A 10669-nucleotide genomic window follows, 5' to 3' on the forward strand; every position below is an offset into this window, starting at 1 on the left:
GAAATAATTAATTACACCACTAACGAGAACAGCCTAGACTCCTGGACAGTATGAGACTTTGTCCTTGTCTTACCATTCTGAGTTTCAGAATGAACTGTGGTGCTTCAAAATACATCTGTTTGCAGTAGATTGAAGGTCAGGTTTGTCGTCCTGCTGAAGAGATTTAAAAATCAGTGATGGTTGCTATTATCATTTTGAGTAATAGTTTGTTTTGTAGTTTTTAAAATGGTGTACAACGCTGTAACAAGGTGGAAAATCAAGACGAGCAGCTGCCTCTGGTTGTGGGCGGTCTAAAGAGTGGAAACCTGATGCCAGAGCTCATGCACGAAATGATGCCATCAATGCAAGATGGCGCGGCACTTATCCAGCATATATTGGACTAGTTTTAAGTTGTCATGTATTTATTACCTTGTTTTTGGATGATATTTAATATTGGAAAGTACTCATGTTGTCCTGGATCTACAAGTACAAATATTTCAATATTTTTAGCTATGTAATGCCAGGGAGCTACAAATTCACATTAATACTTTTTTCTGAACATTTTTCCATAATGTTGTGAAAACAGCATTAGAGCAATTACAAAAATCCAATACAAGCAACCAATGTCGGCCCTGTGCAATATATGTATAAAGCATATTCATATCAATGTATTTATTTATTCATAAGAGATCGAGTGGATTGTTCATAGATAAGAGGAAATAAAGACTCAATAAGTAATACACAATGACTGGCAATTTTGACAATATCGTTTATTTTAATCAGCATGTCAATAATATTGAGACTTCTCCTCGGGGCCTTGTAATCTGACAATGTGCCAATGAAAATAAACTTTTTTGCACGGCTGCCTTTTACTCTGATTTATTTTTCTGAGGCTGACTTTTATTAGGGCCTGGTTATCACAATTTCAGATATCACATGCTCTGATTGGGTTGCACACCATATATTTGCACACAGTTCTCTCTGAGGTATTGTTCAGGTGCCTCTGAGTGATCACAGTTATGACTTTATTATTCTTTATGAGAAAAAAAAATGTGTCAATGATTTACAAAACCGAAAACGTGTTGTGAATTAAGGGTACTTTAAACAACAGTTAAAACATTGCTCTAATATTAAACATCTAGGGTGCAGCAAGTCTCTCCTTTTCATGCCTTTGTTCATTCACATTATTCTTTTCTTTCCCAGAACAGATGTTTGGATAGATTTTGGTGAAAAGTTTTGTTGGAGGAAGCCCTGGCATGGGTTTTTGTTTCCTTTTCCATTGACAAGCCGTCCTTTATCCCTCACATCATGCACTGCAAACACAGTGTCACAATCAAATTCAGGCCTTTTAGTAATCCCTCTGCAACATATAAGACTTTTTTTCCTAAAACATTCTATTTTATGAACTAAAATAGCCAGATTGACATGGTCCTGGTTTTCTTGCAGGTCTGTTGCCTTGTTTTGGTTCTATCCCATTGTAAGTCGTTCTCATCTGGCTCACTTGGGCGGGAGACTGGCCAAGAACACATGAGACAGAAAACCATTTGTTAAAGTCAGTAGATGGCAGTTTATTTTTTAAAGCAAACCAACTGATTAGCAAGGTATACGTTTGTTGGGCGAAATTACGTAAAAATGCAAACTGACAAACAAAAAGTGCTGTAAACTCCAGGGTGAAGGAAAAAAAATCAAAAGCACTGCAAAAGCAGGAAGCTAGCTCTCTCAGGAAGGCACTGGAAAGAGAAAATACAGGAGAAGAGCACAATAACCCGTAAAATACACAAAAGAATGTATAAATTTAGCTCTCTGGCACAGACCATAACATACAGAGGCGAGCTCTTGAATATCGGCAGACATGGAGAGCTGATAGAAAAGTTTTTGCATGCATCAGAGAATTGATCAATGAGCACTGTGGTGGCAGGTGATCTTAGAAGAGCTTCTCCGCTGGTGCACCCAAGGCCTTGCTGGTGGACAGGAATGGACAAGTGTCCTTGTGGACAACTCAAGAAGGCAGAGCGTTGGTGAGGGCCCTCCTTTTCCACCATAAGTTAAACTAGATTCTGAAAACATTCTGTTTTGTATGTTTGTGCTTTCCGAGGGTGTCTGTATTAAAATAGACTTTTGGATATCATGAAATGTAAGTGTATTTGTTTTTTTGACAATAGGACATTGGCTCTTGAAGCACTAGCACTGAGACCTCTACTAATGTGCATGTCTGTGTCCAGGCTTCTTCTATTCTAAATTGTTATAAATCAGTACAAAAGTTCAAGCATAGTGAAAAAAGATAGATATGCCCTTAACCCATAGAGGTCATGCATACATGTTACGATTAACCCTTTTGAGGGGGGTTAACGTAGAGACTAACAAGCCACCAGGGAAGGACCAAAACAGTTTATCAAGATTGTGCTTTATTTCTTAACACACGTGCATACATCAAGAGTGGAGGGAGAGGTGGAACAAACGGGTCTGTGCCAAAACAAAAGTCAAAAAACAGGGCATCTTAAAACATCAAAAACACAATGGTGGCCACAGCCCATAACCTAGTGTAACTAACAATCAAAACCCACGTGCAGCAATGTATGGGGTACCCCGTCCTTACCTCGCCCCACCTGCCCTCCACAAACTCTCCCTGTCCAACACTGAGCGAGAGAGCGAGCCCCCATGAAATTAGGGGGGAGAGCCTTTAAAGCGGGCCTCTGCTGGTGATTGGTCAGATAGACACAGGGGAGCCAATCCTAAGATACCCCCGGAGTCCACAGGTGGTGTCTATCTTCCTCGTCACCAGCACTGCCTTTCGGTGTTCCACCAGTTCTCAGCCTCTGGATGGCGCCACTCTGGGAGGTTACCAGCAACAAAGAACACAAAAAGAAACACCAACAACTCCCCTGACACGTAACAATACATAAAAATTAGATGTTTCTATTATTTGTCTGCTTCCAATGCTGCTTCTCTGCAGCATTTTTTCCATGACAATTTTCCACGATCCTTGGAAAAAACAAAACTGCATATTTGCTTTGTATATACTGTATATATATATATATATATACAGTATATATATATATAAATATATAAAGGGAATATCACAGATGTGCAGGACAGTTACAAATACCTGGGGGTCCTGCAGGCAAATGGTAACCATGAGGAGGCAGCTAGGAGGTCAGCCACAGCTAAATACCTACAGAGGTTAAGACAGGTCCTGAAAAGTAAGCTGAATTGTAAGCATAAGAACCAGGCCATAAACACCTACACCATGCCAGTAATCAGATACCCTGCTGACATAATACCCTGGCCACTGGAAGAGATACTGACATCAGTACTGACATCAAGACCAGGAAGCTCTTCACCATGCACGGAGGGTTTCACCCTAAGTGCAGTGTCCTGAGGCTGTACACAAAGCGAAAGGAAGGGGGCAGAGGACTAGTAAGTGTCTGAACTACTGTCTAGGAGGAAACAACAAGCCTCCTAGAGTACAGCAAGACGATGGCAACCCACTGCTGAGTGAATGCCTCAGGCAACAAAAGCCCACCAAGGAGGAACCTGAGGGGCTATCATGGAAGGACAAGCCCATGCATGGAATGTACCACAGACAAATTGAGGAAGTGGCTGATATCGAGAAAACATACCAGTGGCTGACAAAGGCTGGACTGAAAGACAGCACAGAGGCACTAATCATGGCTGCACAAGAACAGGCCTTGAACACCACAGCAATAGAGGCCAGGGTCTACCATACCAGACAGGACCCCAGGTGCAGACTGTGTGGAGATGCCCCTGAGACAGTCCAGCACATCACAGCAGGGTGCAAGATGTTAGCAGGAAAGGTATACATGGAGCGGCATAACCAGGTAGCTGGCATAGTGTACAGGAACATCTGCACTGAGTATGGGCTGGAGGTCCCAGGGTTCAGGTGGGAAACACCCCCGAAAGTGCTGGAGAACAAGCAGGCCAAAATCCTGTGGGACTTCCAGATCCAGACTGACAAGATGGTGGTGGCCAACCAGCCTGACATAGTGGTGGTGGATAAACACCAGAAGACAGTGGTGGTGATAGATGTAGCAATCCCGAGTGATAGCAACATCAGGAAGAAGGAACACGAGAAGCTGGAGAAGTACCAAGGGCTGAAGGAGGAGATGGAGATAATGTGGGGGATGAAGGCAACAGTGGTCCCAGTGGTGATTGGGACACTAGGGGCAGTAACACCCAACCTGAGAAGATGGCTCCAACAGATACCAGGAACCACATCAGAGATGTCTGTCTAGAAGAGCGCAGTCCTAGGACAAGCTAAGATCCTGTGCAGAACCCTCAGACTCCCAGGCCTCTGGTAGAGGACCCGAGTCTGAAGGAAGGAGGCACCGCCCAGGAGGGCGAGGAAGATATATATATTTTTTTAAATATATAACTTATTTCTGTCTTTAGCCACATCACTGGCATGTGTCTGCTGAGGTTTCAACAGAATTGGATTTTTAACCAATATTCACTTGACATGTCCATCTTGCTCTTTATATTAGTTAATATTATGGCTGTTGACCGTTAACATTGTAGTAGATTAAACAATTAATAATTTGATTTCATTAATACCTATTATAACTTTTGAGCTGTAATCACTCAAAAGGTGTAGTTTCAGTGAAGGTATACATACTGTATTATTTTCAAAAACAGTTGATATCTACAATATGCTGAACACAAGTTCCGGGATATAGACAAGAAAAGAGGTCCACGTATACTTCAAACCCCTGTAGCTACACTGACAATGTGTGTTTATACAGCAAATGGTGATTGTGTAACAATATGAAGGTGATACTTTGCATATGAAGCATTGTATCAAAGGTTAGACTCAGAAGTGGCATTGAATGGAAATGCTCTCCTAATGGGAAGATAAACTTGGAGCGACAAAAAGAGCTGCGTTTCATTCCCTGGATGATGAAAGGTCAGGGAAAGGAGGGAGGAGGGAATTTTCAGATGACATAATTAACTGCACAGTAGCTTTTTGAAAATTCGGGCCTGATACCTTTTGTGCGTAATTGGTTTCATATAAGCTGACAACAGCTTTCAGGTTTACCAGCTCTGAGTTTGAACCTGCACCAAAAAGTCTGTTTTGTAGTTAAGTAGCTGTAAGAAAGCTTTTTTTTTCTACTCTGACATTTAGACATTGAGTCATAAATGGTTGGTTTAAAGCAAAGCTTTAAACTAAAGGTTTTGCTGATGGAGGTGACCCAGTTGAAATGAAAACACCATTCACATGTCCTAATTCCAGTCTCTCCTTCATATAGAACACACATGAGGTAATCAATGTCATGAATCAATGTGATTCCTTTCTGAGAAACAATGACAAACAATATCACTCTTTCATCACCATCTCTTGATTCCTCTTTTTTTGTTTGGTACTCTGGTTGGACTTGTGCTGTTGTTTTTCAGCACATAATATCTTATGTCCTAAATGCATGAATCATCAGGCCTTTTTGTTTCAAAGGAATTTGTGGTGATGCCATGGAGCAGAAAATATCCTGGTTAAGGTAAAATAAAAGTGCTGAGAGAACGTGCAGGTGCCGGCTTGTCTTTTACGGGCTTGACAATCAACCTTTATGCCTGTAATTGACTTTCAGCAATTAAGCCAACATTTTATTATTGCTGTACTCTGCCTTCTTTTCTCATAATAAATGCAAATTCCTTATCCATGGTGCAAACACATATTCATCCAATAGGCCTCATTTCATTCCTTCATTTCCCAGTGATATTAGCTGTTTCTCCCTTCAAATGTGAGTTAATCCCCATGTGTGGCCGTATGCAGTCATGTATGTGTGATTGGACAAGTCAATTTTGCTCTGAGGTTTTACCATGTAAGGTTGCTGCTTCCCTCCCATGTACTCTTGATCAATCTTTCTGCCCCTGTCAACTTCACTGTGGACTTAAGCCAACCCCCCGTGCCCTAATTGAGTCAATGTGCTCGTTCGTGCAGGCATATGAAATGTCTTGAGGGACAAAAGTGTCAAAGCTAGAAGAAGAGCATTAAGACCTGTAAGGAGGGTGGTGCCTGTTTGATACAAAATAATGCCTCATTGCTTGACGCAATGGTGAGAAACACATCCCAAGGGGGTGTGGAGCTTCTCTGGCTTTCACTTAAGAGTTACTGATATCTAATGCCGCGTTTCCCCTGACTATATTGAGTAGAGTCGCTTTTGAACAATACCGGTCATGCACACGCAAACACACACACACACATACTGTACACTCACACTCTCTCTCTCTAACCTACCCCCAAACAGGGTTCCTATCACTGTAAGCCTGTAAAAAAACTCGTCGTTCAGCTCTTTTAAATGCTTGTTGTTTTTTTAACTGTAGACACATTATAATGTGCAAAATCAAAACTGTAGAAAGACTTCAGAGCAAATATTAAATTGTCCAGTAGTCAGCTTGGGTGATTTTAGCTTTCCCATTTAGGTGTGCTAGCTCCACTTAGTGCCCATTGGAGACCCTTTCAGGTAAACCTTGTTTCTTGTCTTTCCGCATATTTCTTTCTCCTGTCGGCTGCACAACTCAAAAACATCTGCCCTTGCTGTTGGACCAGGGTATGGCCTTACGTGTTGCCTATCTTATTCATTTTTAAAATGAAGAAATATATGATGACAATGTTAGGGAGTTTTAAGAATGGCAGTTTTGAATATTCCTTGCAGTGTCTGCAATTGGTCTATGTCACTTTTTAGTATATGAAAGAACCAGGCTGTTGGATTTTTTTTGGAACCCTGAAGGAGATGGTACCAAAAATGGAGCACCAGATGGTAGGATACAGGTACTTTCTAGTGGAAATGTAGAAAAAAAAAAAAGTAGAGTAGCAACTCTGATAGCAACTCTACATAAAAGACCTTGGGGGATATTTCATGCTCCCCCACATACATGCTGCATACCAGGTTCTCTTCTGCACCACGTTGCACACAGTGCAAAATGTATGGGCATATTAATTCAGAAGAAAAAGTAATATTCAATAAAGTTGCACCTTACCGTGTCTCAGTGGGGCAATCCCAACACACAAGCAACAGAACCCTTTTTTTGCGCTATAGGATGAGGTCAAACTTGTAGGAGGTGACACTGTACACAGGTGACTCTGCTGATGCGCAGACCAAGGCTCCGACACCTTTGACATAAGGAATACCAGAGGTTTGTGGTCGACATAAGCCGTGAAAGATCGGCCCTCAAGCAGAAAACGAAAATGACACATAGCCAGGTACAATGCGAGTAAATCCCGGTCAAAAACGGTGTACTTTCGCTCATTGTCCTGGAGCTTGCGGCTGAAAAATGTGAGAGGCTGCCATGCACCACCCACACTCTGTTCAACCACCGCCCCGACAACCACATCCGACGCATCAGTCGTCAAAGCGATGGCTGCCCGAGGTGCTGGATGGGCCAACACTGTGGCGTTGGCTAAGGCAGACTTGGCTCCCTCAAAAGCCTGGACCCGCATGTTGGGATTTCTGGTTTGTGTCTGTCTTTGGCCTGCAGGGGGTGTAAGGGAGCAAAATTGGGTGCAGCTGGCCCTGCAGGCAGGCACACCTGTGGGCAATTTGCTGCCTATTTAAGCAGGTTGTGCCTGCCTGTCAGTGCCGGGGTGTCTGTTCGTGTGGGGTGTGTCTATTTGTCTCGTGTAGGTGTTTGTTTGTCTTCCTTGGTGTTTGTAAGGGTGTCTTTTTGGGGTGAAGCTGTTTGGTTGCTTCCCCTGTCGTATGTTGGTGCTCTGCGTTTTCCTGGAGGGTCGCTCCTGTTCCTGTGTTCCTGTTGCCCTGGAGGGTCGCTCCAGTTCCCGAGCTTCCTGTTGCCCTGGGGGACCGCTCCTAATCCCCTTGCAGTCTAGGAGGACTGCCTCTGCCTTCACTGTCTCAGGGCACGCTCGTGTGGTGAGCGTGTTGCGCCAGACTCCCGAGTCCTCGCCGGTCCTGGGGGACTGCTGCGGGTTGAGGACTCACCGGTGTTCCGAGTTCCCAGCAGTCCAGGGGGACTGCATCTGGTTGGGGACTCGCTGATGGACCTGTGAGGGGCAGACGCTGCCTCCTAATCGCCGGCAGTCCAAGCCGGACTGTTTTGTCGCCAGTGTCTCGGGGCACGTTCGTGTGGTGAGCGTGTCGCGCCGGACTCCCGAGTCCTCGCCGGTCCAGGGGGACTGCTGCGGGTTGAGGACTCACCGGTGTTCCGAGTTCCTAGCAGTCCAGGGGGACTGCGTCTGGTGTGGGGACTCGCCGATGCACCTGTGACAGGCGGATGCTGCCTCCCGATCCCCCTGCGGTCCAGGAGGACTGTTTCCTGTTGTTAGTGTGTGCTCCCCTTCCCTGTAAATAAAACCGTTTTGACCACTCCACCATGGTGTCCTGGCCTGCGTTCGGGTCCTGTACTACCACGTATTGTAACAATACAGTGGCTGCAGGAGGTGCACTGCCCTGGGGAGAAAACGGTTATAAAAGTTCACCATCCCCAAGAACTCCTGCAGAGCCTTAACAGAGACCGGACAAGGAAATTCTGCCACCGCTTGCACCTTGGATGGAAACAGAACTGCAACCTGGGAAGAAATGCGGTGGCCCAAGAAATCAATCACTGGCAGACCAAACTGGCATTTCGCTGGGTTTACGATCAGGCCATGATCTGCCAGTCGCTGAAAAACCTGTAGTGCCTGCCAAGTGAATGGAAAAATCATGTATGTGCGGAATGGGGTAACGGTTATGGGCTGTGATGTTGTTAAGATGAGGAAAATTGCCACACAGCCGCCAAGTGCCATCCGCCTTGGGCACCATATGGAGCGGAGAGGCCCATGGGCTGTTAGAGCGCTGCACAATCCCCAAACGCTCCATTGTGGCGAATTCTTCCTTAGCTGTCGCCAACTTCACAGCATTGAGTTGCCAAGCACGTGCAAAAACGGGCGGACCCGCGGTGGGAATGAAGTGCTCCACCACGTGCTTCGTGACGGCCGTGGAAACCACGGGCGTAGTAAGCGACGGAAAATCACCACACAATCGCTGAAAAACATTTCCCGCTGCAGCAAAACTGGCATGTGCCAATGGCCCAGGTCCCCCCATCGGACATGGAAAGGTGGCAAAAGACATAGCATCGATTAGACATCGGTTAGCAACATCCACTAGCAGACCATGAGAACACAGAAAATCTGCGCCTATGATGGGAACAGTAATGAAGGCTAACACAAAGTCCCATGTGAAACTGCGTCCAGAAAAACAAACAGTCACCGACCTGGTACTAAATGTCTCAATGGAGGAACCATTAGCAGCAGTCAGTTGGGGGCCTGCGACCGAGGATGAGAGGTTTGTGCCGCCTGGAGGGAGGAGGCTCTTCTTAAAGCCAGAATCCACCAGGAACCGCCGGCCTGACAGGGATTCTTTGACAAACAGCAGCTCCTCTTGTTCACCAGCACCCACAGCTGCTACTGAGCGCTGGCCCTGGCGTTTCCTTGCGTCTCGAACACACATGGAGGAACGCAGCGCGGGCCTTGTGGCCAAAACGCTTGTGGAAAAAAGAGGTCACTCGTCCTCCTCCGGGAGGAAACTCCAGCCACCATCGCCTGGTCTGTGTCCTCTCGTACCAGCTGCCAGGAATCTGCCAATACGCTCTGCACGGAGGTCCTCCTAGCAGTCAGCAGCCCACGATCCGCTTCCTCAGCCAAACCACAGACATCACCTGCAGCCAAACTCGGGGAGTTCGTCAAGGCCGATGTGGAAGTTGGCGCAGGAAAATGTGTGGGAAAAGGAAGCTGCCCTCGCCGGAGCCCAGCAACGACAGCATGTTGTCCATAAGGTCTTTCGCCGAACCGTCGCCCAAACCCGGCAGAAAAAGCAATTTATCCGCCCTTTCTGCGGCGGACTGGCTGTATCTCTGGAGCAGGAGCCCTTTGATCGCTGCGTACTTGCTGCGCGGCGGCAGGTCCTGCAGCAGCTGCATGACGCGGCGAGTGGATTGCTGGTCCAGAGCCGCGACCACCACATGATATTTGGAGTCGTCCTCGGTGACTCCTCGCAGGTGGAACAGCGCTTCGACATGCTGGAACCATGAAGCCAAGTCGCTCTGCCAGAAGTCGGGCAGCTTCAGGGACGCGGTGAAGCTAGCTGGCTACGTATGTCGGGGCGACGTGACTGAAGAGGAGATACCATCGTCTGCTGCCTCGAATATGTTCAAAACGGGGTCACCAATGTGGCAGGACCAGGCAATACTAAATGGCGCTTCGAACAGTGCATCTAATAAAGGGCTAACCACACCCATCACCCCATGCATCACCTGCGTGTGAGATACACCCCTATGTGTCTGCCACATAAGAAAAATTTTGCAGGCACCCACGACTCTCGGTCTCTCTGCTTCGGATAATTCTATTTTGTCTTTTTCACAAAGATATAGCTTGCTATAGCAGCTTTGATTTCTACGGACGAACCAGTAAAATGATGACTAATTGTTGAATTGTAAAATTCAGATCTTTTCATGTTTATAGCCACTAAAAAAATGCATTTACTACTGTTACATTTATCTTAACTTCATGTGTTTTATTCATATAAAGATTTGCATATATACAGTGTGAAAAATGTCCTGTGAAATATAAAATTGTATTCCTAGGGCTTTTAGTCAATTAGTATCAAACCCAAATGTTTTGACACCTAACGCAGAAATGAGTCTATCTGGTTTCAGGTTTAAATACCCGGTTGCTTTCTTCTTTTTT

General features: G+C 45.6%; 1 long non-coding RNA gene across 1 annotated transcript; it reads right to left on the bottom strand.

The window, feature by feature from the left end:
- Positions 1-728: 728 nt before the first annotated feature.
- LOC105416762 (uncharacterized) lies at positions 729-2835 on the bottom strand. Its single transcript, XR_964695.2, has 2 exons — positions 2576-2835; positions 729-1492 (listed from the first exon to the last, which is right to left on the bottom strand). It is a non-coding gene; the product is annotated as an uncharacterized lncRNA (long non-coding RNA).
- Between the last annotated feature and the right edge of the window lie 7834 nt (positions 2836-10669).

This window comes from Takifugu rubripes, chromosome 8 (genome assembly GCF_901000725.2).
Source record: "Takifugu rubripes chromosome 8, fTakRub1.2, whole genome shotgun sequence".
Lineage (NCBI taxonomy): Eukaryota > Metazoa > Chordata > Actinopteri > Tetraodontiformes > Tetraodontidae > Takifugu > Takifugu rubripes.